The 26,634-nt window shown below is 44.5% G+C and overlaps 15 non-coding genes and 1 pseudogene across 15 annotated transcripts; all 16 read left to right on the top strand.

The window, feature by feature from the left end:
• The first annotated feature begins 817 nt into the window (after window positions 1-817).
• Window positions 818-1,008, top strand: LOC141235068 (U2 spliceosomal RNA). Its single transcript, XR_012300924.1, has one exon. It is a non-coding gene; the product is annotated as a U2 spliceosomal RNA (small nuclear RNA).
• Window positions 1,009-2,123: 1,115 nt separating this feature from the next.
• On the top strand, window positions 2,124-2,314 carry LOC141235066 (U2 spliceosomal RNA). The gene has a single exon (XR_012300923.1). It is a non-coding gene; the product is annotated as a U2 spliceosomal RNA (small nuclear RNA).
• A 6,107-nt stretch (window positions 2,315-8,421) lies between these two features.
• Window positions 8,422-8,645, top strand: LOC141235346 (U2 spliceosomal RNA; annotated as a pseudogene).
• Window positions 8,646-9,760: 1,115 nt separating this feature from the next.
• On the top strand, window positions 9,761-9,951 carry LOC141235065 (U2 spliceosomal RNA). The gene has a single exon (XR_012300922.1). It is a non-coding gene; the product is annotated as a U2 spliceosomal RNA (small nuclear RNA).
• Window positions 9,952-11,057: 1,106 nt separating this feature from the next.
• On the top strand, window positions 11,058-11,248 carry LOC141235063 (U2 spliceosomal RNA). Its single transcript, XR_012300920.1, has one exon. It is a non-coding gene; the product is annotated as a U2 spliceosomal RNA (small nuclear RNA).
• A 1,106-nt stretch (window positions 11,249-12,354) lies between these two features.
• LOC141235062 (U2 spliceosomal RNA) lies at window positions 12,355-12,545 on the top strand. The gene has a single exon (XR_012300919.1). It is a non-coding gene; the product is annotated as a U2 spliceosomal RNA (small nuclear RNA).
• Window positions 12,546-13,660: 1,115 nt separating this feature from the next.
• LOC141235061 (U2 spliceosomal RNA) lies at window positions 13,661-13,851 on the top strand. Its single transcript, XR_012300918.1, has one exon. It is a non-coding gene; the product is annotated as a U2 spliceosomal RNA (small nuclear RNA).
• Window positions 13,852-14,966: 1,115 nt separating this feature from the next.
• LOC141235060 (U2 spliceosomal RNA) lies at window positions 14,967-15,157 on the top strand. Its single transcript, XR_012300917.1, has one exon. It is a non-coding gene; the product is annotated as a U2 spliceosomal RNA (small nuclear RNA).
• Window positions 15,158-16,275: 1,118 nt separating this feature from the next.
• Window positions 16,276-16,466, top strand: LOC141235059 (U2 spliceosomal RNA). Its single transcript, XR_012300916.1, has one exon. It is a non-coding gene; the product is annotated as a U2 spliceosomal RNA (small nuclear RNA).
• A 1,115-nt stretch (window positions 16,467-17,581) lies between these two features.
• LOC141235058 (U2 spliceosomal RNA) lies at window positions 17,582-17,772 on the top strand. Its single transcript, XR_012300915.1, has one exon. It is a non-coding gene; the product is annotated as a U2 spliceosomal RNA (small nuclear RNA).
• Window positions 17,773-18,887: 1,115 nt separating this feature from the next.
• LOC141235250 (U2 spliceosomal RNA) lies at window positions 18,888-19,078 on the top strand. Its single transcript, XR_012301102.1, has one exon. It is a non-coding gene; the product is annotated as a U2 spliceosomal RNA (small nuclear RNA).
• Window positions 19,079-20,193: 1,115 nt separating this feature from the next.
• Window positions 20,194-20,384, top strand: LOC141235057 (U2 spliceosomal RNA). The gene has a single exon (XR_012300914.1). It is a non-coding gene; the product is annotated as a U2 spliceosomal RNA (small nuclear RNA).
• Window positions 20,385-21,499: 1,115 nt separating this feature from the next.
• On the top strand, window positions 21,500-21,690 carry LOC141235056 (U2 spliceosomal RNA). The gene has a single exon (XR_012300913.1). It is a non-coding gene; the product is annotated as a U2 spliceosomal RNA (small nuclear RNA).
• A 1,115-nt stretch (window positions 21,691-22,805) lies between these two features.
• LOC141235055 (U2 spliceosomal RNA) lies at window positions 22,806-22,996 on the top strand. Its single transcript, XR_012300912.1, has one exon. It is a non-coding gene; the product is annotated as a U2 spliceosomal RNA (small nuclear RNA).
• Window positions 22,997-24,108: 1,112 nt separating this feature from the next.
• Window positions 24,109-24,299, top strand: LOC141235054 (U2 spliceosomal RNA). The gene has a single exon (XR_012300911.1). It is a non-coding gene; the product is annotated as a U2 spliceosomal RNA (small nuclear RNA).
• A 1,115-nt stretch (window positions 24,300-25,414) lies between these two features.
• Window positions 25,415-25,605, top strand: LOC141235052 (U2 spliceosomal RNA). The gene has a single exon (XR_012300909.1). It is a non-coding gene; the product is annotated as a U2 spliceosomal RNA (small nuclear RNA).
• The last annotated feature ends 1,029 nt before the right edge of the window (window positions 25,606-26,634 follow it).

Raw genomic sequence — 26,634 nt, 5'->3', positions numbered from 1 at the left:
CAGGTGGTGAGATAAGCTGCACAATATAATTGACCTTTCAGTATATTGTTGCACACACACCATCTATTTAGCAAATGCCCTTGTTATCAACAGCAGCCTTTTAAACTCACCTGAGCTAACAGGTATGTGCGCTGGTTACTCTGCTGCGCTTAAAATTTCTTTTTTGGTTTGCTACAATGCCTTTTCTGAAACGTTGTCTCCTTCTGCTGGAACACTGACTTCTTTCATTTAATGCCTGCAGACTATAAAAGAGAACCCAACCCAAAAAGTTTGGTTGATTAGTCTGTGGCATTCTGTTAAACTGTTGCTTATGGCGGTCTCTGTGAGCTTCTCAGCGACATTCAGCCAGCCAGGTATCCTGCCTGCAGTAGATGGAATGTGGCAATGGAACGCTGGCTGCGCGTGTCATAATAGGCTCTGAGCCTTTATATACCTGTGCACAGCAGCAGCCACCTTCAGTCTGCTGCTGGACAGCCAGCAGCAGCAGCAGCAGGAGAGGTATGTAATCAGGAGCCCTCCTGCTAAGGGTAGACAGCTGCTCGTTCCACCCCACCCCCCGCCTTAATTGGTTCTCCTCCCTTCCAACGGTGTTGAGGCGGGTGGGAACAGCAGGGGGTGAAGGTGCTGTGTTTAAAGAGGTGGAGTTATGCAGATCTAAAATGCGTGGATTGCAGCAGCAGCAAGCCGAAAAGTGCAGGCATGTAAGGGATCTAGAGGTTGACAACATGTCTTCTTAAAGGGAGTCCAGGAGCTCATCTCCACAAATGGACTTTTCAGGATCCTTGGGTGGCTCCGTAGTTTGAAACCAATTCTGGTTATCGCTTCTCGGCCTTTTGGCTAAGATCAAGTGTAGTATCTGTTCTTATCAGTTTAATATCTGATACGTCCCCTATCTGGGGACCATATATTAAATGGATTTTTAGAACAGGGAGATGGAAAAAGAGCTTGCTCTGTCCACTCCACGCATTGACCTGGTATTGCAGTATCTCCAGGACCGGTGCACCCCTTCTTTAATGCAGTTTCTAAAATCAGAAAGAATTGAATTCAATGTTTTTTGTTCATTTTGCTTGTTTGTCGGATTTTGGGATGGACTCTTTGGCTTTGCTTTTCTTCTCCTCATTGGATTTTTCATGTTCAAAGTTGCAGAAGCCAGATTACAAGCTCATTTTGGTTCAACTTCAGCAACTGTGCATTGCATTGCCATGTAATGTGATGCAATGCTATCTTTCTAGCTCTCCCTTTTTACTTCCTTTTGGATAAACAGACATATTAGGCAAGCATTTTGGAGCTTTCACCTAAATAACTACAGGTGGTGAGATAAGCTGCACAATATAATTGACCTTTCAGTATATTGTTGCACACACACCATCTATTTAGCAAATGCCCTTGTTATCAACAGCAGCCTTTTAAACTCACCTGAGCTAACAGGTATGTGCGCTGGTTACTCTGCTGCGCTTAAAATTTCTTTTTTGGTTTGCTACAATGCCTTTTCTGAAACGTTGTCTCCTTCTGCTGGAACACTGACTTCTTTCATTTAATGCCTGCAGACTATAAAAGAGAACCCAACCCAAAAAGTTTGGTTGATTAGTCTGTGGCATTCTGTTAAACTGTTGCTTATGGCGGTCTCTGTGAGCTTCTCAGCGACATTCAGCCAGCCAGGTATCCTGCCTGCAGTAGATGGAATGTGGCAATGGAACGCTGGCTGCGCGTGTCATAATAGGCTCTGAGCCTTTATATACCTGTGCACAGCAGCAGCCACCTTCAGTCTGCTGCTGGACAGCCAGCAGCAGCAGCAGCAGGAGAGGTATGTAATCAGGAGCCCTCCTGCTAAGGGTAGACAGCTGCTCGTTCCACCCCACCCCCCGCCTTAATTGGTTCTCCTCCCTTCCAACGGTGTTGAGGCGGGTGGGAACAGCAGGGGGTGAAGGTGCTGTGTTTAAAGAGGTGGAGTTATGCAGATCTAAAACGCGTGGATTGCAGCAGCAGCAAGCCGAAAAGTGCAGGCATGTAAGGGATCTAGAGGTTGACAACATGTCTTCTTAACGGGAGTCCAGGAGCTCATCTCCACAAATGGACTTTTCAGGATCCTTGGGTGGCTCCGTAGTTTGAAACCAATTCTGGTTATCGCTTCTCGGCCTTTTGGCTAAGATCAAGTGTAGTATCTGTTCTTATCAGTTTAATATCTGATACGTCCCCTATCTGGGGACCATATATTAAATGGATTTTTAGAACAGGGAGATGGAAAAAGAGCTTGCTCTGTCCACTCCACGCATTGACCTGGTATTGCAGTATCTCCAGGACCGGTGCACCCCTTCTTTAATGCAGTTTCTAAAATCAGAAAGAATTGAATTCAATGTTTTTTGTTCATTTTGCTTGTTTGTCGGATTTTGGGATGGACTCTTTGGCTTTGCTTTTCTTCTCCTCATTGGATTTTTCATGTTCAAAGTTGCAGAAGCCAGATTACAAGCTCATTTTGGTTCAACTTCAGCAACTGTGCATTGCATTGCCATGTAATGTGATGCAATGCTATCTTTCTAGCTCTCCCTTTTTACTTCCTTTTGGATAAACAGACATATTAGGCAAGCATTTTGGAGCTTTCACCTAAATAACTACAGGTGGTGAGATAAGCTGCACAATATAATTGACCTTTCAGTATATTGTTGCACACACACCATCTATTTAGCAAATGCCCTTGTTATCAACAGCAGCCTTTTAAACTCACCTGAGCTAACAGGTATGTGCACTGGTTACTCTGCTGCGCTTAAAATTTCTTTTTTGGTTTGCTACAATGCCTTTTCTGAAACGTTGTCTCCTTCTGCTGGAACACTGACTTCTTTCATTTAATGCCTGCAGACTATAAAAGAGAACCCAACCCAAAAAGTTTGGTTGATTAGTCTGTGGCATTCTGTTAAACTGTTGCTTGTGGCGGTCTCTGTGAGCTTCTCAGCGACATTCAGCCAGCCAGGTATCCTGCCTGCAGTAGATGGAATGTGGCAATGGAACGCTGGCTGCGCGTGTCATAATAGGCTCTGAGCCTTTATATACCTGTGCACAGCAGCAGCCACCTTCAGTCTGCTGCTGGACAGCCAGCAGCAGCAGCAGCAGGAGAGGTATGTAATCAGGAGCCCTCCTGCTAAGGGTAGACAGCTGCTCGTTCCACCCCACCCCCCGCCTTAATTGGTTCTCCTCCCTTCCAACGGTGTTGAGGCGGGTGGAAACAGCAGGGGGTGAAGGTGCTGTGTTTAAAGAGGTGGAGTTATGCAGATCTAAAACGCGTGGATTGCAGCAGCAGCAGCAAGCCGAAAAGTGCAGGCATGTAAGGGATCTAGAGGTTGACAACATGTCTTCTTAACGGGAGTCCAGGAGCTCATCTCCACAAATGGACTTTTCAGGATCCTTGGGTGGCTCCGTAGTTTGAAACCAATTCTGGTTATCGCTTCTCGGCCTTTTGGCTAAGACCAAGTGTCTTGTCTGGGGTCCTTGAGTGTTTTCCCTTGGCCTTCCGGCATCGCCATCTTGATGGCTTAAGCCGGTTGCTGCTTTAGGGGGAGAACGAGGAGGAACGAGAGAATGATCATAATGGGCGTGAAGATACGCTATGCTGGGACCGATGACAATCGGGTTCGCAATGCATTCCGCATTGAAGTTGATGCTGCTGTCAGAGAGCGTTTCAATCTGTCGTATATGGTGCACGAGGTGATCTTCAAAATCCTGGAAGTGACAAGAGAAAACATCGTCTGCCTGCAGGAATCCCGGAAAGAAGGACGGTATGTCTTGGTGCTGCAATCTATGGCGGCTTGCCGGAACCTGTATAAGAAGTTGAGGGAGCAGGAGAAGAATCCAACCTTGCATGGTTTGACTTTTACAGTCTTGTACTCCAAAGGTGATGTTCCCCTAGTCATATTTATGTATAATCCCTTTGTGCACGAACATGACATTGCGACTTTTCTTAAGAGGCATTGTGACTTTGTGAGCAACAGTCACAAAATCATGAACGAGGAGAACTTATGGACTGGCAAATACAGATATTTTGTCAGATTTGGGGAAAGTTCTTCGGAGCCTGGAGGTGTTCATTACCCTCCCCAAAGTTTCTCTATCGGGAGAGATAGGGGTATTCTCTTCTTTCCTGAGGCCCCAGTTTTTTGCAGGAAATGTAAGAAGTACGGACACTTACAAGAGGTTTGTACTGCTGTGCCTGTTTGCTCCAAGTGCAACCAAAGTGGGCATGTTGCTAAGGACTGTACCAATCCAATTGTTTGCAATGCTTGTGGTATGGAGGGGCATGCCTTTAAGGATTGTACTCGTCGTGCGAACGAGGGCAAGGCAAGGGCATACTCTGAGGTGGTCTCGAACTCTCCGAGGCCTAAGAGTGTGGCACCTGAGGCCGCAGTTTCTTCCAGGGTGAAGGTAGTGGAACAGCGTGTGGAGACTGCTCCAGTGAGGGCGTCTGCTGACCTACTGGTGGAGCCCGGGAGAGTGGAAGAGGTTCTGGCAGCTGAGATGGACATTTCTTCCTATCAGGGGGGTTTCATTGACTCCTTTTGTGAAGAACGTGAGGGAGCCTTGGAAATCCCAGGGGACCCGGCTCTCAGTTGGAGCAGTGAAAGTATGGATGAAGAGGGAGCTGGAGGTCAAGGAGACTTCACTGAGACTGGGGTGAGGTCTTCTGAGGAACCGGACCGCGCTAAGAATAAAAGGGCCCGGTTGTCTGAACCATCAAGTAGCCAATGCGTGGCAAGTCCGGTGAGTGAGCGGGATTACCCAGTGGTTTCTCTTTCTCCTGCATCAACGGCTTACCTGGAGGAGAATTTGGAGTCCACTATCTTTCAGCTAAGTGGGAGTTCGCCGGATGACAAAGGATAAGGAAGGCATGTTTTTTTGCTGAGACTGGTGTTTCTGGTTTTTGAGCCAAAGAATGGTCTCTAAACCAAATTGGGACATTGCGTCCCTTAATGTAAGACTTTTAAAGTCTAGAGTTAGAAGATCTGTGATTCTGGACTTCTTACATAACCATTCTTTTGATATTATGTGTCTACAGGAGTGTGGTATAGAAGAACCCCTGGAAGACGCTGATTGGCCATATGGCCAGCATATCTGGTCTGGCTCTAGTGGGAATAAAAATGATGGAGTTGGGATAGTATTAAATAATAGAAATTTTGTTTTTGAATATTATAAGGTAATAGAGGTGGGTCGTTGCATCTCTGCAGTTGTGTGTGGGAGGGGGTGGAAAGTTAAAATTATAAATATTTATGGTCCTACAAAAAAAGAAGACAGGTTAAGTTTATTAGATAAATTATGTTTAGAATTACCTGGTAGGATCCCTGTGATAGTAACAGGTGATTTTAACTGTGTAACTGAGGGGAAAGTTGATGCCTCAGGAAAAAAATTGGCAAACATTATTTCTGATTTTTTCTTTTTTGATGCTGCTGAGGTTTATTTGGGGAAGCCACCGCCGCCAACCTATAAAGCTGACAGGGGTGGGATAACATCTAGGATTGATAGGATGTTTTTTTCTAAAAATATAATATGTGATGGTTTTTCTCAATTTTCAGTTCCTTTTTCGGACCATGTGTGCCTGAAAGGTGAGTTTAGAGGGGATTTAAGGCGGGTGCATGGGAGAGGTGTGTGGAAATTGAATGTGAGTTTGCTTAAGGATGAGAGAATTGTGAATGATTTTAAGAAAAAATATAGTTGGTGTAAATCTCAAAAGAGTAAGTTTGAAAGTGTGTTGGTGTGGTGGGATTGGATGAAGTATGAAGTGCAAAAGTTTTTTCGTCGATGGGGCTATAAAAAGGCTGCCATGGTTAGGAGTCAATATAAAGATTTAATGATGAGGGTGGAATGGCTGGAGAAAATGAGGATGTGTGGTGTGGATGTGGATGATTTGTTAAGAAGTGCGAGAGAGGATTTGAAGAGGACTTTGGAGAGGAAGGGAAGGGAAATAATTTTTAGGTCAAAGGTGGTCCATCTTGATAAAGATGAAAAGTGTTCAAGATATTTCTTTAAAAAAATAAATGGTAAGAAGGAGGGTATGGAGGAAATTTTTGATGTGGATGGTGTTTGTGTGAGTGGGGAGGATGTAATGAAGGAAGTGGTCACGTTTTATGCTGAGTTGTTTGGCAGGAAGTGGGTGGATGAGAGTTTGAAAGAAGAAGTGCTTAAGACTTTGGATTGTAAGGTGGATAAGGATGGATGTTCTGGTCTATGTGAGGCAGTGATTGAGGAGGAAGTTAAGAAAGCGGTGTTTGGTGCAAGGAAAAATGTGACGCCTGGGAAGGATGGTTTGCCTGTGGAGCTATATGTTATGATGTGGGAAGTGATGGGTATGGATTTAGTGGAAGTGTGTCAGTTTATGTGGGAGAATGGGATGCTTGCGGGTTCAATGAAGGAGGGAGTGGTGGTCTTAATCCATAAGAAAGGGGATAAAAGGTGTTTGAGTAATTGGAGGCCAATTACGCTTCTGAACGCCGATTACAAGGTATTCAGTAAAATTTTGGCGTGTCGGATGCGTGTGGTTGTAGCTGATGTGATTGGTAAAGATCAAGTGTGTGCAGTGCCTGGTAGATGTATGACGGATAATCTGTGTCTTTTAAGAGATGTGTTGTGGGATTGTAAAGTAAGAAAGCAGAAGTGTATGGTGATGGCTGTTGACTTTGAAAAGGCGTTTGATCGCGTGTCTCATGTGTTTCTATTTGAGGTTTTGCGTAGAATGGATTTTCCGGAGAAATTTGTGCGTGCCGTGAGAGGATTGTATGGGGAGGTGGTGAGTGAATTTCTGGTGAATGGGTTTTTGAGTGAGAAAGTGTGTATTAGGTCTGGTGTGAGGCAAGGTTGTCCCATGTCACCGGTATTATTTGTGTGTGTGATTGAGCCACTGCTGTGTATGATTCGGAAAGAGAAAGTGGTGCGTGGTTTGCTAGTGCCAGGCAGTGGTGGAATGACTGTGAAAGTCTTAGGATATATGGATGATGTAGTAGTGGTGAGTGAGAGTGTGGCCTCTATGGAGAGAGTAAAATTGTTGTTGAATTTTTTTTGTGGCGCGTCAGCGTTTCGTGTGAATTGGAACAAATGCATGTTTAAATGTTTTGGTGACAATAGGATTAGGATGGATGGTGTGGCTAGTGTGGATGGTGCAATTAAAGTGTTGGGAGTTTTTTTTAATGATGATTTGAAAGGTTATGAGAGTTGGGATGAATGTGGTGAGCGGATTGTGCGGAAGATGAATTTTTGGAAGTTACGTTCTTTGTCTTTGGTAGGGAAGGTTCTTATTATTAAGGCTGTTATTCTCCCTATTTTGCTTTATGTTTCTTGTATTTTTCCAGTGCCCTATAGGAAAATTAAAAAAGTGGAGAAACTAATTTTTGTGTTTTTTTGGGGCAGTAGGATGGAAAGACTTAAGAGAGAGATTTTGTTTAAGCAATATTTGTATGGGGGACTGAAGTTTCCGAATATTGAAGTGTTTCTAACATTGCATTTTATTAAGACTACGGTCATTTTGATTGGGAAGAGTAATAAAGGGGCATTTATGTGTAAGTATTTGGCTGGATGGATGCTGTATGGTCTGAATTGGGTGAAGCGTGATAAGAATGTGCCTGTTGCTTTTAAGTGTCCTGAGTGGTATGGTTTGATTGAGAAGTTTGTGAGGAAGAATGATTTGTTAGCAGTTGCAATGAAAGACTTTATGTTGGTTAAGAAGGTGATGGGGAAGATGTGTGTGAATGAGTGTGAGAGTAATGTGGTGGGATTGCGTTCTATGGAAGTTGCGCGGGTATGGAAGAAGTTAAGCATTCAAGGTGTGTCGAATAGACAGCGAGATATAGTATGGATGGGCCTTCATAATATTTTGCCAGTGAGGGATTTTAAGAAGAAAAGAGATCTCATAAGATCTGCAGTATGTCCAAGGGATGGTTGTGGAGCGAATGAGACGGTGAGGCACCTTATGTGGGATTGTAATTTTGCGTATGATGTGTGGAAAGGTGTGGGTGGACTGTGTAAAGGGGTTGCTGGTGTGAAGTTTATTGATTGGAGAGTGGCTATGTTTGGTTTTGGTGCTAGTCGTCGTGGCCTAGAAAGGATGATGTGGTTTATTATGGTGTGTGTGCAGGAGAGCTTGTGGGATGTGACAAATTTGTGTGTGTTTAAAAGAGTAAATTTAACAGTAAATGATTGTATTAGGTTGATCTTAGCAAGACTATATGTAATCTATTTGTGGGATACAAGAGAAGGTGGTGGTGGTGGAACAGATTCTGAAGGTGTGTGGAAATACCTTAAGTGGCAGAATATGGTTAAATACCGTTGATATTTTTTCTGGAAATGTCTCTGGCATAGGATTACTTGTTTGTATTTTTGTTGAATAATACTTTAATAAAGAAACCACAATGATGTTTATGAAGTGGCAGTATAACTTATGACGAAGTCTGGTTAACTGTTTGCTTATATCTAAACCTGAGTGGTTTTAAAAAAAAAAAAAAAAAAAAAAAAAAAAAAAAAAATCTGTTCTTATCAGTTTAATATCTGATACGTCCCCTATCTGGGGACCATATATTAAATGGATTTTTAGAACAGGGAGATGGAAAAAGAGCTTGCTCTGTCCACTCCACGCATTGACCTGGTATTGCAGTATCTCCAGGACCGGTGCACCCCTTCTTTAATGCAGTTTCTAAAATCAGAAAGAATTGAATTCAATGTTTTTTGTTCATTTTGCTTGTTTGTCGGATTTTGGGATGGACTCTTTGGCTTTGCTTTTCTTCTCCTCATTGGATTTTTCATGTTCAAAGTTGCAGAAGCCAGATTACAAGCTCATTTTGGTTCAACTTCAGCAACTGTGCATTGCATTGCCATGTAATGTGATGCAATGCTATCTTTCTAGCTCTCCCTTTTTACTTCCTTTTGGATAAACAGACATATTAGGCAAGCATTTTGGAGCTTTCACCTAAATAACTACAGGTGGTGAGATAAGCTGCACAATATAATTGACCTTTCAGTATATTGTTGCACACACACCATCTATTTAGCAAATGCCCTTGTTATCAACAGCAGCCTTTTAAACTCACCTGAGCTAACAGGTATGTGCGCTGGTTACTCTGCTGCGCTTAAAATTTCTTTTTTGGTTTGCTACAATGCCTTTTCTGAAACGTTGTCTCCTTCTGCTGGAACACTGACTTCTTTCATTTAATGCCTGCAGACTATAAAAGATAACCCAACCCAAAAAGTTTGGTTGATTAGTCTGTGGCATTCTGTTAAACTGTTGCTTATGGCGGTCTCTGTGAGCTTCTCAGCGACATTCAGCCAGCCAGGTATCCTGCCTGCAGTAGATGGAATGTGGCAATGGAACGCTGGCTGCGCGTGTCATAATAGGCTCTGAGCCTTTATATACCTGTGCACAGCAGCAGCCACCTTCAGTCTGCTGCTGGACAGCCAGCAGCAGCAGCAGCAGGAGAGGTATGTAATCAGGAGCCCTCCTGCTAAGGGTAGACAGCTGCTCGTTCCACCCCACCCCCCGCCTTAATTGGTTCTCCTCCCTTCCAACGGTGTTGAGGCGGGTGGGAACAGCAGGGGGTGAAGGTGCTGTGTTTAAAGAGGTGGAGTTATGCAGATCTAAAACGCGTGGATTGCAGCAGCAGCAAGCCGAAAAGTGCAGGCATGTAAGGGATCTAGAGGTTGACAACATGTCTTCTTAACGGGAGTCCAGGAGCTCATCTCCACAAATGGACTTTTCAGGATCCTTGAGTGGCTCCGTAGTTTGAAACCAATTCTGGTTATCGCTTCTCGGCCTTTTGGCTAAGATCAAGTGTAGTATCTGTTCTTATCAGTTTAATATCTGATACGTCCCCTATCTGGGGACCATATATTAAATGGATTTTTAGAACAGGGAGATGGAAAAAGAGCTTGCTCTGTCCACTCCACGCATTGACCTGGTATTGCAGTATCTCCAGGACCGGTGCACCCCTTCTTTAATGCAGTTTCTAAAATCAGAAAGAATTGAATTCAATGTTTTTTGTTCATTTTGCTTGTTTGTCGGATTTGGGGATGGACTCTTTGGCTTTGCTTTTCTTCTCCTCATTGGATTTTTCATGTTCAAAGTTGCAGAAGCCAGATTACAAGCTCATTTTGGTTCAACTTCAGCAACTGTGCATTGCATTGCCATGTAATGTGATGCAATGCTATCTTTCTAGCTCTCCCTTTTTACTTCCTTTTGGATAAACAGACATATTAGGCAAGCATTTTGGAGCTTTCACCTAAATAACTACAGGTGGTGAGATAAGCTGCACAATATAATTGACCTTTCAGTATATTGTTGCACACACACCATCTATTTAGCAAATGCCCTTGTTATCAACAGCAGCCTTTTAAACTCACCTGAGCTAACAGGTATGTGCGCTGGTTACTCTGCTGCGCTTAAAATTTCTTTTTTGGTTTGCTACAATGCCTTTTCTGAAACGTTGTCTCCTTCTGCTGGAACACTGACTTCTTTCATTTAATGCCTGCAGACTATAAAAGAGAACCCAACCCAAAAAGTTTGGTTGATTAGTCTGTGGCATTCTGTTAAACTGTTGCTTATGGCGGTCTCTGTGAGCTTCTCCAGCCAGCCAGGTATCCTGCCTGCAGTAGATGGAATGTGGCAATGGAACGCTGGCTGCGCGTGTCATAATAGGCTCTGAGCCTTTATATACCTGTGCACAGCAGCAGCCACCTTCAGTCTGCTGCTGGACAGCCAGCAGCAGCAGCAGCAGGAGAGGTATGTAATCAGGAGCCCTCCTGCTAAGGGTAGACAGCTGCTCGTTCCACCCCACCCCCCGCCTTAATTGGTTCTCCTCCCTTCCAACGGTGTTGAGGCGGGTGGGGACAGCAGGGGGTGAAGGTGCTGTGTTTAAAGAGGTGGAGTTATGCAGATCTAAAACGCGTGGATTGCAGCAGCAGCAAGCCGAAAAGTGCAGGCATGTAAGGGATCTAGAGGTTGACAACATGTCTTCTTAACGGGAGTCCAGGAGCTCATCTCCACAAATGGACTTTTCAGGATCCTTGGGTGGCTCCGTAGTTTGAAACCAATTCTGGTTATCGCTTCTCGGCCTTTTGGCTAAGATCAAGTGTAGTATCTGTTCTTATCAGTTTAATATCTGATACGTCCCCTATCTGGGGACCATATATTAAATGGATTTTTAGAACAGGGAGATGGAAAAAGAGCTTGCTCTGTCCACTCCACGCATTGACCTGGTATTGCAGTATCTCCAGGACCGGTGCACCCCTTCTTTAATGCAGTTTCTAAAATCAGAAAGAATTGAATTCAATGTTTTTTGTTCATTTTGCTTGTTTGTCGGATTTTGGGATGGACTCTTTGGCTTTGCTTTTCTTCTCCTCATTGGATTTTTCATGTTCAAAGTTGCAGAAGCCAGATTACAAGCTCATTTTGGTTCAACTTCAGCAACTGTGCATTGCATTGCCATGTAATGTGATGCAATGCTATCTTTCTAGCTCTCCCTTTTTACTTCCTTTTGGATAAACAGACATATTAGGCAAGCATTTTGGAGCTTTCACCTAAATAACTACAGGTGGTGAGATAAGCTGCACAATATAATTGACCTTTCAGTATATTGTTGCACACACACCATCTATTTAGCAAATGCCCTTGTTATCAACAGCAGCCTTTTAAACTCACCTGAGCTAACAGGTATGTGCGCTGGTTACTCTGCTGCGCTTAAAATTTCTTTTTTGGTTTGCTACAATGCCTTTTCTGAAACGTTGTCTCCTTCTCCTGGAACACTGACTTCTTTCATTTAATGCCTGCAGACTATAAAAGAGAACCCAACCCAAAAAGTTTGGTTGATTAGTCTGTGGCATTCTGTTAAACTGTTGCTTATGGCGGTCTCTGTGAGCTTCTCCAGCCAGCCAGGTATCCTGCCTGCAGTAGATGGAATGTGGCAATGGAACGCTGGCTGCGCGTGTCATAATAGGCTCTGAGCCTTTATATACCTGTGCACAGCAGCAGCCACCTTCAGTCTGCTGCTGGACAGCCAGCAGCAGCAGCAGCAGGAGAGGTATGTAATCAGGAGCCCTCCTGCTAAGGGTAGACAGCTGCTCGTTCCACCCCACCCCCCGCCTTAATTGGTTCTCCTCCCTTCCAACGGTGTTGAGGCGGGTGGGGACAGCAGGGGGTGAAGGTGCTGTGTTTAAAGAGGTGGAGTTATGCAGATCTAAAACGCGTGGATTGCAGCAGCAGCAAGCCGAAAAGTGCAGGCATGTAAGGGATCTAGAGGTTGACAACATGTCTTCTTAACGGGAGTCCAGGAGCTCATCTCCACAAATGGACTTTTCAGGATCCTTGGGTGGCTCCGTAGTTTGAAACCAATTCTGGTTATCGCTTCTCGGCCTTTTGGCTAAGATCAAGTGTAGTATCTGTTCTTATCAGTTTAATATCTGATACGTCCCCTATCTGGGGACCATATATTAAATGGATTTTTAGAACAGGGAGATGGAAAAAGAGCTTGCTCTGTCCACTCCACGCATTGACCTGGTATTGCAGTATCTCCAGGACCGGTGCACCCCTTCTTTAATGCAGTTTCTAAAATCAGAAAGAATTGAATTCAATGTTTTTTGTTCATTTTGCTTGTTTGTCGGATTTTGGGATGGACTCTTTGGCTTTGCTTTTCTTCTCCTCATTGGATTTTTCATGTTCAAAGTTGCAGAAGCCAGATTACAAGCTCATTTTGGTTCAACTTCAGCAACTGTGCATTGCATTGCCATGTAATGTGATGCAATGCTATCTTTCTAGCTCTCCCTTTTTACTTCCTTTTGGATAAACAGACATATTAGGCAAGCATTTTGGAGCTTTCACCTAAATAACTACAGGTGGTGAGATAAGCTGCACAATATAATTGACCTTTCAGTATATTGTTGCACACACACCATCTATTTAGCAAATGCCCTTGTTATCAACAGCAGCCTTTTAAACTCACCTGAGCTAACAGGTATGTGCGCTGGTTACTCTGCTGCGCTTAAAATTTCTTTTTTGGTTTGCTACAATGCCTTTTCTGAAACGTTGTCTCCTTCTGCTGGAACACTGACTTCTTTCATTTAATGCCTGCAGACTATAAAAGAGAACCCAACCCAAAAAGTTTGGTTGATTAGTCTGTGGCATTCTGTTAAACTGTTGCTTATGGCGGTCTCTGTGAGCTTCTCAGCGACATTCAGCCAGCCAGGTATCCTGCCTGCAGTAGATGGAATGTGGCAATGGAACGCTGGCTGCGCGTGTCATAATAGGCTTTGAGCCTTTATATACCTGTGCACAGCAGCAGCCACCTTCAGTCTGCTGCTGGACAGCCAGCAGCAGCAGCAGCAGGAGAGGTATGTAATCAGGAGCCCTCCTGCTAAGGGTAGACAGCTGCTCGTTCCACCCCACCCCCCGCCTTAATTGGTTCTCCTCCCTTCCAACGGTGTTGAGGCGGGTGGGAACAGCAGGGGGTGAAGGTGCTGTGTTTAAAGAGGTGGAGTTATGCAGATCTAAAATGCGTGGATTGCAGCAGCAGCAAGCCGAAAAGTGCAGGCATGTAAGGGATCTAGAGGTTGACAACATGTCTTCTTAAAGGGAGTCCAGGAGCTCATCTCCACAAATGGACTTTTCAGGATCCTTGGGTGGCTCCGTAGTTTGAAACCAATTCTGGTTATCGCTTCTCGGCCTTTTGGCTAAGATCAAGTGTAGTATCTGTTCTTATCAGTTTAATATCTGATACGTCCCCTATCTGGGGACCATATATTAAATGGATTTTTAGAACAGGGAGATGGAAAAAGAGCTTGCTCTGTCCACTCCACGCATTGACCTGGTATTGCAGTATCTCCAGGACCGGTGCACCCCTTCTTTAATGCAGTTTCTAAAATCAGAAAGAATTGAATTCAATGTTTTTTGTTCATTTTGCTTGTTTGTCGGATTTTGGGATGGACTCTTTGGCTTTGCTTTTCTTCTCCTCATTGGATTTTTCATGTTCAAAGTTGCAGAAGCCAGATTACAAGCTCATTTTGGTTCAACTTCAGCAACTGTGCATTGCATTGCCATGTAATGTGATGCAATGCTATCTTTCTAGCTCTCCCTTTTTACTTCCTTTTGGATAAACAGACATATTAGGCAAGCATTTTGGAGCTTTCACCTAAATAACTACAGGTGGTGAGATAAGCTGCACAATATAATTGACCTTTCAGTATATTGTTGCACACACACCATCTATTTAGCAAATGCCCTTGTTATCAACAGCAGCCTTTTAAACTCACCTGAGCTAACAGGTATGTGCGCTGGTTACTCTGCTGCGCTTAAAATTTCTTTTTTGGTTTGCTACAATGCCTTTTCTGAAACGTTGTCTCCTTCTGCTGGAACACTGACTTCTTTCATTTAATGCCTGCAGACTATAAAAGAGAACCCAACCCAAAAAGTTTGGTTGATTAGTCTGTGGCATTCTGTTAAACTGTTGCTTATGGCGGTCTCTGTGAGCTTCTCAGCGACATTCAGCCAGCCAGGTATCCTGCCTGCAGTAGATGGAATGTGGCAATGGAACGCTGGCTGCGCGTGTCATAATAGGCTCTGAGCCTTTATATACCTGTGCACAGCAGCAGCCACCTTCAGTCTGCTGCTGGACAGCCAGCAGCAGCAGCAGCAGGAGAGGTATGTAATCAGGAGCCCTCCTGCTAAGGGTAGACAGCTGCTCGTTCCACCCCACCCCCCGCCTTAATTGGTTCTCCTCCCTTCCAACGGTGTTGAGGCGGGTGGGAACAGCAGGGGGTGAAGGTGCTGTGTTTAAAGAGGTGGAGTTATGCAGATCTAAAACGCGTGGATTGCAGCAGCAGCAAGCCGAAAAGTGCAGGCATGTAAGGGATCTAGAGGTTGACAACATGTCTTCTTAACGGGAGTCCAGGAGCTCATCTCCACAAATGGACTTATCAGGATCCTTGGGTGGCTCCGTAGTTTGAAACCAATTCTGGTTATCGCTTCTCGGCCTTTTGGCTAAGATCAAGTGTAGTATCTGTTCTTATCAGTTTAATATCTGATACGTCCCCTATCTGGGGACCATATATTAAATGGATTTTTAGAACAGGGAGATGGAAAAAGAGCTTGCTCTGTCCACTCCACGCATTGACCTGGTATTGCAGTATCTCCAGGACCGGTGCACCCCTTCTTTAATGCAGTTTCTAAAATCAGAAAGAATTGAATTCAATGTTTTTTGTTCATTTTGCTTGTTTGTCGGATTTTGGGATGGACTCTTTGGCTTTGCTTTTCTTCTCCTCATTGGATTTTTCATGTTCAAAGTTGCAGAAGCCAGATTACAAGCTCATTTTGGTTCAACTTCAGCAACTGTGCATTGCATTGCCATGTAATGTGATGCAATGCTATCTTTCTAGCTCTCCCTTTTTACTTCCTTTTGGATAAACAGACATATTAGGCAAGCATTTTGGAGCTTTCACCTAAATAACTACAGGTGGTGAGATAAGCTGCACAATATAATTGACCTTTCAGTATATTGTTGCACACACACCATCTATTTAGCAAATGCCCTTGTTATCAACAGCAGCCTTTTAAACTCACCTGAGCTAACAGGTATGTGCACTGGTTACTCTGCTGCGCTTAAAATTTCTTTTTTGGTTTGCTACAATGCCTTTTCTGAAACGTTGTCTCCTTCTGCTGGAACACTGACTTCTTTCATTTAATGCCTGCAGACTATAAAAGAGAACCCAACCCAAAAAGTTTGGTTGATTAGTCTGTGGCATTCTGTTAAACTGTTGCTTATGGCGGTCTCTGTGAGCTTCTCAGCGACATTCAGCCAGCCAGGTATCCTGCCTGCAGTAGATGGAATGTGGCAATGGAACGCTGGCTGCGCGTGTCATAATAGGCTCTGAGCCTTTATATACCTGTGCACAGCAGCAGCCACCTTCAGTCTGCTGCTGGACAGCCAGCAGCAGCAGCAGCAGGAGAGGTATGTAATCAGGAGCCCTCCTGCTAAGGGTAGACAGCTGCTCGTTCCACCCCACCCCCCGCCTTAATTGGTTCTCCTCCCTTCCAACGGTGTTGAGGCGGGTGGAAACAGCAGGGGGTGAAGGTGCTGTGTTTAAAGAGGTGGAGTTATGCAGATCTAAAACGCGTGGATTGCAGCAGCAGCAGCAAGCCGAAAAGTGCAGGCATGTAAGGGATCTAGAGGTTGACAACATGTCTTCTTAACGGGAGTCCAGGAGCTCATCTCCACAAATGGACTTTTCAGGATCCTTGGGTGGCTCCGTAGTTTGAAACCAATTCTGGTTATCGCTTCTCGGCCTTTTGGCTAAGATCAAGTGTAGTATCTGTTCTTATCAGTTTAATATCTGATACGTCCCCTATCTGGGGACCATATATTAAATGGATTTTTAGAACAGGGAGATGGAAAAAGAGCTTGCTCTGTCCACTCCACGCATTGACCTGGTATTGCAGTATCTCCAGGACCGGTGCACCCCTTCTTTAATGCAGTTTCTAAAATCAGAAAGAATTGAATTCAATGTTTTTTGTTCATTTTGCTTGTTTGTCGGATTTTGGGATGGACTCTTTGGCTTTGCTTTTCTTCTCCTCATTGGATTTTTCATGTTCAAAGTTGCAGAAGCCAGATTACAAGCTCATTTTGGTTCAACTTCAGCAACTGTGCATTGCATTGCCATGTAATGTGATGCAATGCTATCTTTCTAGCTCTCCCTTTTTACTTCCTTTTGGATAAACAGACATATTAGGCAAGCATTTTGGAGCTTTCACCTAAATAACTACAGGTGGTGAGATAAGCTGCACAATATAATTGACCTTTCAGTATATTGTTGCACACACACCATCTATTTAGCAAATGCCCTTGTTATCAACAGCAGCCTTTTAAACTCACCTGAGCTAACAGGTATGTGCGCTGGTTACTCTGCTGCGCTTAAAATTTCTTTTTTGGTTTGCTACAATGCCTTTTCTGAAACGTTGTCTCCTTCTGCTGGAACACTGACTTCTTTCATTTAATGCCTGCAGACTATAAAAGAGAACCCAACCCAAAAAGTTTGGTTGATTAGTCTGTGGCATTCTGTTAAACTGTTGCTTATGGCGGTCTCTGTGAGCTTCTCAGCGACATTCAGCCAGCCAGGTATCCTGCCTGCAGTAGATGGAATGTGGCAATGGAACGCTGGCTGCGCGTGTCATAATAGGCTCTGAGCCTTTATATACCTGTGCACAGCAGCAGCCACCTTCAGTCTGCTGCTGGACAGCCAGCAGCAGCAGCAGCAGGAGAGGTATGTAATCAGGAGCCCTCCTGCTAAGGGTAGACAGCTGCTCGTTCCACCCCACCCCCCGCCTTAATTGGTTCTCCTCCCTTCCAACGGTGTTGAGGCGGGTGGGAACAGCAGGGGGTGAAGGTGCTGTGTTTAAAGAGGTGGAGTTATGCAGATCTAAAACGCGTGGATTGCAGCAGCAGCAAGCCGAAAAGTGCAGGCATGTAAGGGATCTAGAGGTTGACAACATGTCTTCTTAACGGGAGTCCAGGAGCTCATCTCCACAAATGGACTTTTCAGGATCCTTGGGTGGCTCCGTAGTTTGAAACCAATTCTGGTTATCGCTTCTCGGCCTTTTGGCTAAGATCAAGTGTAGTATCTGTTCTTATCAGTTTAATATCTGATACGTCCCCTATCTGGGGACCATATATTAAATGGATTTTTAGAACAGGGAGATGGAAAAAGAGCTTGCTCTGTCCACTCCACGCATTGACCTGGTATTGCAGTATCTCCAGGACCGGTGCACCCCTTCTTTAATGCAGTTTCTAAAATCAGAAAGAATTGAATTCAATGTTTTTTGTTCATTTTGCTTGTTTGTCGGATTTTGGGATGGACTCTTTGGCTTTGTTTTTCTTCTCCTCATTGGATTTTTCATGTTCAAAGTTGCAGAAGCCAGATTACAAGCTCATTTTGGTTCAACTTCAGCAACTGTGCATTGCATTGCCATGTAATGTGATGCAATGCTATCTTTCTAGCTCTCCCTTTTTACTTCCTTTTGGATAAACAGACATATTAGGCAAGCATTTTGGAGCTTTCACCTAAATAACTACAGGTGGTGAGATAAGCTGCACAATATAATTGACCTTTCAGTATATTGTTGCACACACACCATCTATTTAGCAAATGCCCTTGTTATCAACAGCAGCCTTTTAAACTCACCTGAGCTAACAGGTATGTGCGCTGGTTACTCTGCTGCGCTTAAAATTTCTTTTTTGGTTTGCTACAATGCCTTTTCTGAAACGTTGTCTCCTTCTGCTGGAACACTGACTTCTTTCATTTAATGCCTGCAGACTATAAAAGAGAACCCAACCCAAAAAGTTTGGTTGATTAGTCTGTGGCATTCTGTTAAACTGTTGCTTATGGCGGTCTCTGTGAGCTTCTCAGCGACATTCAGCCAGCCAGGTATCCTGCCTGCAGTAGATGGAATGTGGCAATGGAACGCTGGCTGCGCGTGTCATAATAGGCTCTGAGCCTTTATATACCTGTGCACAGCAGCAGCCACCTTCAGTCTGCTGCTGGACAGCCAGCAGCAGCAGCAGCAGGAGAGGTATGTAATCAGGAGCCCTCCTGCTAAGGGTAGACAGCTGCTCGTTCCACCCCACCCCCCGCCTTAATTGGTTCTCCTCCCTTCCAACGGTGTTGAGGCGGGTGGGAACAGCAGGGGGTGAAGGTGCTGTGTTTAAAGAGGTGGAGTTATGCAGATCTAAAACGCGTGGATTGCAGCAGCAGCAAGCCGAAAAGTGCAGGCATGTAAGGGATCTAGAGGTTGACAACATGTCTTCTTAACGGGAGTCCAGGAGCTCATCTCCACAAATGGACTTTTCAGGATCCTTGGGTGGCTCCGTAGTTTGAAACCAATTCTGGTTATCGCTTCTCGGCCTTTTGGCTAAGATCAAGTGTAGTATCTGTTCTTATCAGTTTAATATCTGATACGTCCCCTATCTGGAGACCATATATTAAATGGATTTTTAGAACAGGGAGATGGAAAAAGAGCTTGCTCTGTCCACTCCACGCATTGACCTGGTATTGCAGTATCTCCAGGACCGATGCACCCCTTCTTTAATGCAGTTTCTAAAATCAGAAAGAATTGAATTCAATGTTTTTTGTTCATTTTGCTTGTTTGTCGGATTTTGGGATGGACTCTTTGGCTTTGCTTTTCTTCTCCTCATTGGATTTTTCATGTTCAAAGTTGCAGAAGCCAGATTACAAGCTCATTTTGGTTCAACTTCAGCAACTGTGCATTGCATTGCCATGTAATGTGATGCAATGCTATCTTTCTAGCTCTCCCTTTTTACTTCCTTTTGGATAAACAGACATATTAGGCAAGCATTTTGGAGCTTTCACCTAAATAACTACAGGTGGTGAGATAAGCTGCACAATATAATTGACCTTTCAGTATATTGTTGCACACACACCATCTATTTAGCAAATGCCCTTGTTATCAACAGCAGCCTTTTAAACTCACCTGAGCTAACAGGTATGTGCGCTGGTTACTCTGCTGCGCTTAAAATTTCTTTTTTGGTTTGCTACAATGCCTTTTCTGAAACGTTGTCTCCTTCTGCTGGAACACTGACTTCTTTCATTTAATGCCTGCAGACTATAAAAGAGAACCCAACCCAAAAAGTTTGGTTGATTAGTCTGTGGCATTCTGTTAAACTGTTGCTTATGGCGGTCTCTGTGAGCTTCTCAGCGACATTCAGCCAGCCAGGTATCCTGCCTGCAGTAGATGGAATGTGGCAATGGAACGCTGGCTGCGCGTGTCATAATAGGCTCTGAGCCTTTATATACCTGTGCACAGCAGCAGCCACCTTCAGTCTGCTGCTGGACAGCCAGCAGCAGCAGCAGCAGGAGAGGTATGTAATCAGGAGCCCTCCTGCTAAGGGTAGACAGCTGCTCGTTCCACCCCACCCCCCGCCTTAATTGGTTCTCCTCCCTTCCAACGGTGTTGAGGCGGGTGGGAACAGCAGGGGGTGAAGGTGCTGTGTTTAAAGAGGTGGAGTTATGCAGATCTAAAATGCGTGGATTGCAGCAGCAGCAAGCCGAAAAGTGCAGGCATGTAAGGGATCTAGAGGTTGACAACATGTCTTCTTAAAGGGAGTCCAGGAGCTCATCTCCACAAATGGACTTTTCAGGATCCTTGGGTGGCTCCGTAGTTTGAAACCAATTCTGGTTATCGCTTCTCGGCCTTTTGGCTAAGATCAAGTGTAGTATCTGTTCTTATCAGTTTAATATCTGATACGTCCCCTATCTGGGGACCATATATTAAATGGATTTTTAGAACAGGGAGATGGAAAAAGAGCTTGCTCTGTCCACTCCACGCATTGACCTGGTATTGCAGTATCTCCAGGACCGGTGCACCCCTTCTTTAATGCAGTTTCTAAAATCAGAAAGAATTGAATTCAATGTTTTTTGTTCATTTTGCTTGTTTGTCGGATTTTGGGATGGACTCTTTGGCTTTGCTTTTCTTCTCCTCATTGGATTTTTCATGTTCAAAGTTGCAGAAGCCAGATTACAAGCTCATTTTGGTTCAACTTCAGCAACTGTGCATTGCATTGCCATGTAATGTGATGCAATGCTATCTTTCTAGCTCTCCCTTTTTACTTCCTTTTGGATAAACAGACATATTAGGCAAGCATTTTGGAGCTTTCACCTAAATAACTACAGGTGGTGAGATAAGCTGCACAATATAATTGACCTTTCAGTATATTGTTGCACACACACCATCTATTTAGCAAATGCCCTTGTTATCAACAGCAGCCTTTTAAACTCACCTGAGCTAACAGGTATGTGCGCTGGTTACTCTGCTGCGCTTAAAATTTCTTTTTTGGTTTGCTACAATGCCTTTTCTGAAACGTTGTCTCCTTCTGCTGGAACACTGACTTCTTTCATTTAATGCCTGCAGACTATAAAAGAGAACCCAACCCAAAAAGTTTGGTTGATTAGTCTGTGGCATTCTGTTAAACTGTTGCTTATGGCGGTCTCTGTGAGCTTCTCAGCGACATTCAGCCAGCCAGGTATCCTGCCTGCAGTAGATGGAATGTGGCAATGGAACGCTGGCTGCGCGTGTCATAATAGGCTCTGAGCCTTTATATACCTGTGCACAGCAGCAGCCACCTTCAGTCTGCTGCTGGACAGCCAGCAGCAGCAGCAGCAGGAGAGGTATGTAATCAGGAGCCCTCCTGCTAAGGGTAGACAGCTGCTCGTTCCACCCCACCCCCCGCCTTAATTGGTTCTCCTCCCTTCCAACGGTGTTGAGGCGGGTGGGAACAGCAGGGGGTGAAGGTGCTGTGTTTAAAGAGGTGGAGTTATGCAGATCTAAAACGCGTGGATTGCAGCAGCAGCAAGCCGAAAAGTGCAGGCATGTAAGGGATCTAGAGGTTGACAACATGTCTTCTTAACGGGAGTCCAGGAGCTCATCTCCACAAATGGACTTTTCAGGATCCTTGGGTGGCTCCGTAGTTTGAAACCAATTCTGGTTATCGCTTCTCGGCCTTTTGGCTAAGATCAAGTGTAGTATCTGTTCTTATCAGTTTAATATCTGATACGTCCCCTATCTGGGGACCATATATTAAATGGATTTTTAGAACAGGGAGATGGAAAAAGAGCTTGCTCTGTCCACTCCACGCATTGACCTGGTATTGCAGTATCTCCAGGACCGGTGCACCCCTTCTTTAATGCAGTTTCTAAAATCAGAAAGAATTGAATTCAATGTTTTTTGTTCATTTTGCTTGTTTGTCGGATTTTGGGATGGACTCTTTGGCTTTGCTTTTCTTCTCCTCATTGGATTTTTCATGTTCAAAGTTGCAGAAGCCAGATTACAAGCTCATTTTGGTTCAACTTCAGCAACTGTGCATTGCATTGCCATGTAATGTGATGCAATGCTATCTTTCTAGCTCTCCCTTTTTACTTCCTTTTGGATAAACAGACATATTAGGCAAGCATTTTGGAGCTTTCACCTAAATAACTACAGGTGGTGAGATAAGCTGCACAATATAATTGACCTTTCAGTATATTGTTGCACACACACCATCTATTTAGCAAATGCCCTTGTTATCAACAGCAGCCTTTTAAACTCACCTGAGCTAACAGGTATGTGCGCTGGTTACTCTGCTGCGCTTAAAATTTCTTTTTTGGTTTGCTACAATGCCTTTTCTGAAACGTTGTCTCCTTCTGCTGGAACACTGACTTCTTTCATTTAATGCCTGCAGACTATAAAAGAGAACCCAACCCAAAAAGTTTGGTTGATTAGTCTGTGGCATTCTGTTAAACTGTTGCTTATGGCGGTCTCTGTGAGCTTCTCAGCGACATTCAGCCAGCCAGGTATCCTGCCTGCAGTAGATGGAATGTGGCAATGGAACGCTGGCTGCGCGTGTCATAATAGGCTCTGAGCCTTTATATACCTGTGCACAGCAGCAGCCACCTTCAGTCTGCTGCTGGACAGCCAGCAGCAGCAGCAGCAGGAGAGGTATGTAATCAGGAGCCCTCCTGCTAAGGGTAGACAGCTGCTCGTTCCACCCCACCCCCCGCCTTAATTGGTTCTCCTCCCTTCCAACGGTGTTGAGGCGGGTGGGAACAGCAGGGGGTGAAGGTGCAGTGTTTAAAGAGGTGGAGTTATGCAGATCTAAAACGCGTGGATTGCAGCAGCAGCAAGCCGAAAAGTGCAGGCATGTAAGGGATCTAGAGGTTGACAACATGTCTTCTTAACGGGAGTCCAGGAGCTCATCTCCACAAATGGACTTTTCAGGATCCTTGGGTGGCTCCGTAGTTTGAAACCAATTCTGGTTATCGCTTCTCGGCCTTTTGGCTAAGATCAAGTGTAGTATCTGTTCTTATCAGTTTAATATCTGATACGTCCCCTATCTGGGGACCATATATTAAATGGATTTTTAGAACAGGGAGATGGAAAAAGAGCTTGCTCTGTCCACTCCACGCATTGACCTGGTATTGCAGTATCTCCAGGACCGGTGCACCCCTTCTTTAATGCAGTTTCTAAAATCAGAAAGAATTGAATTCAATGTTTTTTGTTCATTTTGCTTGTTTGTCGGATTTTGGGATGGACTCTTTGGCTTTGCTTTTCTTCTCCTCATTGGATTTTTCATGTTCAAAGTTGCAGAAGCCAGATTACAAGCTCATTTTGGTTCAACTTCAGCAACTGTGCATTGCATTGCCATGTAATGTGATGCAATGCTATCTTTCTAGCTCTCCCTTTTTACTTCCTTTTGGATAAACAGACATATTAGGCAAGCATTTTGGAGCTTTCACCTAAATAACTACAGGTGGTGAGATAAGCTGCACAATATAATTGACCTTTCAGTATATTGTTGCACACACACCATCTATTTAGCAAATGCCCTTGTTATCAACAGCAGCCTTTTAAACTCACCTGAGCTAACAGGTATGTGCGCTGGTTACTCTGCTGCGCTTAAAATTTCTTTTTTGGTTTGCTATAATGCCTTTTCTGAAACGTTGTCTCCTTCTGCTGGAACACTGACTTCTTTCATTTAATGCCTGCAGACTATAAAAGAGAACCCAACCCAAAAAGTTTGGTTGATTAGTCTGTGGCATTCTGTTAAACTGTTGCTTATGGCGGTCTCTGTGAGCTTCTCAGCGACATTCAGCCAGCCAGGTATCCTGCCTGCAGTAGATGGAATGTGGCAATGGAACGCTGGCTGCGCGTGTCATAATAGGCTCTGAGCCTTTATATACCTGTGCACAGCAGCAGCCACCTTCAGTCTGCTGCTGGACAGCCAGCAGCAGCAGCAGGAGAGGTATGTAATCAGGAGCCCTCCTGCTAAGGGTAGACAGCTGCTCGTTCCACCCCACCCCCCGCCTTAATTGGTTCTCCTCCCTTCCAACGGTGTTGAGGTGGGTGGGAACAGCAGGGGGTGAAGGTGCTGTGTTTAAAGAGGTGGAGTTATGCAGATCTAAAACGCGTGGATTGCAGCAGCAGCAAGCCGAAAAGTGCAGGCATGTAAGGGATCTAAAGGTTGACAACATGTCTTCTTAACGGGAGTCCAGGAGCTCATCTCCACAAATGGACTTTTCAGGATCCTTGGGTGGCTCCGTAGTTTGAAACCAATTCTGGTTATCGCTTCTCGGCCTTTTGGCTAAGATCAAGTGTAGTATCTGTTCTTATCAGTTTAATATCTGATACGTCCCCTATCTGGGGACCATATATTAAATGGATTTTTAGAACAGGGAGATGGAAAAAGAGCTTGCTCTGTCCACTCCACGCATTGACCTGGTATTGCAGTATCTCCAGGACCGGTGCACCCCTTCTTTAATGCAGTTTCTAAAATCAGAAAGAATTGAATTCAATGTTTTTTGTTCATTTTGCTTGTTTGTCGGATTTTGGGATGGACTCTTTGGCTTTGCTTTTCTTCTCCTCATTGGATTTTTCATGTTCAAAGTTGCAGAAGCCAGATTACAAGCTCATTTTGGTTCAACTTCAGCAACTGTGCATTGCATTGCCATGTAATGTGATGCAATGCTATCTTTCTAGCTCTCCCTTTTTACTTCCTTTTGGATAAACAGACATATTAGGCAAGCATTTTGGAGCTTTCACCTAAATAACTACAGGTGGTGAGATAAGCTGCACAATATAATTGACCTTTCAGTATATTGTTGCACACACACCATCTATTTAGCAAATGCCCTTGTTATCAACAGCAGCCTTTTAAACTCACCTGAGCTAACAGGTATGTGCGCTGGTTACTCTGCTGCGCTTAAAATTTCTTTTTTGGTTTGCTACAATGCCTTTTCTGAAACGTTGTCTCCTTCTGCTGGAACACTGACTTCTTTCATTTAATGCCTGCAGACTATAAAAGAGAACCCAACCCAAAAAGTTTGGTTGATTAGTCTGTGGCATTCTGTTAAACTGTTGCTTATGGCGGTCTCTGTGAGCTTCTCAGCGACATTCAGCCAGCCAGGTATCCTGCCTGCAGTAGATGGAATGTGGCAATGGAACGCTGGCTGCGCGTGTCATAATAGGCTCTGAGCCTTTATATACCTGTGCACAGCAGCAGCCACCTTCAGTCTGCTGCTGGACAGCCAGCAGCAGCAGCAGCAGGAGAGGTATGTAATCAGGAGCCCTCCTGCTAAGGGTAGACAGCTGCTCGTTCCACCCCACCCCCCGCCTTAATTGGTTCTCCTCCCTTCCAACGGTGTTGAGGCGGGTGGGAACAGCAGGGGGTGAAGGTGCTGTGTTTAAAGAGGTGGAGTTATGCAGATCTAAAACGCGTGGATTGCAGCAGCAGCAAGCCGAAAAGTGCAGGCATGTAAGGGATTTAGAGGTTGACAACATGTCTTCTTAACGGGAGTCCAGGAGCTCATCTCCACAAATGGACTTTTCAGGATCCTTGAGTGGCTCCGTAGTTTGAAACCAATTCTGGTTATCGCTTCTCGGCCTTTTGGCTAAGATCAAGTGTAGTATCTGTTCTTATCAGTTTAATATCTGATACGTCCCCTATCTGGGGACCATATATTAAATGGATTTTTAGAACAGGGAGATGGAAAAAGAGCTTGCTCTGTCCACTCCACGCATTGACCTGGTATTGCAGTATCTCCAGGACCGGTGCACCCCTTCTTTAATGCAGTTTCTAAAATCAGAAAGAATTGAATTCAATGTTTTTTGTTCATTTTGCTTGTTTGTCGGATTTGGGGATGGACTCTTTGGCTTTGCTTTTCTTCTCCTCATTGGATTTTTCATGTTCAAAGTTGCAGAAGCCAGATTACAAGCTCATTTTGGTTCAACTTCAGCAACTGTGCATTGCATTGCCATGTAATGTGATGCAATGCTATCTTTCTAGCTCTCCCTTTTTACTTCCTTTTGGATAAACAGACATATTAGGCAAGCATTTTGGAGCTTTCACCTAAATAACTACAGGTGGTGAGATAAGCTGCACAATATAATTGACCTTTCAGTATATTGTTGCACACACACCATCTATTTAGCAAATGCCCTTGTTATCAACAGCAGCCTTTTAAACTCACCTGAGCTAACAGGTATGTGCGCTGGTTACTCTGCTGCGCTTAAAATTTCTTTTTTGGTTTGCTACAATGCCTTTTCTGAAACGTTGTCTCCTTCTGCTGGAACACTGACTTCTTTCATTTAATGCCTGCAGACTATAAAAGAGAACCCAACCCAAAAAGTTTGGTTGATTAGTCTGTGGCATTCTGTTAAACTGTTGCTTATGGCGGTCTCTGTGAGCTTCTCAGCGACATTCAGCCAGCCAGGTATCCTGCCTGCAGTAGATGGAATGTGGCAATGGAACTCTGGCTGCGCGTGTCATAATAGGCTCTGAGCCTTTATATACCTGTGCACAGCAGCAGCCACCTTCAGTCTGCTGCTGGACAGCCAGCAGCAGCAGCAGCAGGAGAGGTATGTAATCAGGAGCCCTCCTGCTAAGGGTAGACAGCTGCTCGTTCCACCCCACCCCCCGCCTTAATTGGTTCTCCTCCCTTCCAACGGTGTTGAGGCGGGTGGGAACAGCAGGGGGTGAAGGTGCTGTGTTTAAAGAGGTGGAGTTATGCAGATCTAAAACGCGTGGATTGCAGCAGCAGCAAGCCGAAAAGTGCAGGCATGTAAGGGATCTAGAGGTTGACAACATGTCT

This window comes from Phyllobates terribilis, unplaced genomic scaffold (assembly GCF_046119375.1).
Source record: "Phyllobates terribilis strain yellow unplaced genomic scaffold, ASM4611937v1 Scaffold_650__1_contigs__length_881393, whole genome shotgun sequence".
NCBI lineage: Eukaryota > Metazoa > Chordata > Amphibia > Anura > Dendrobatidae > Phyllobates > Phyllobates terribilis.
This window is presented reverse-complemented; position numbering and strand designations above follow the sequence as displayed.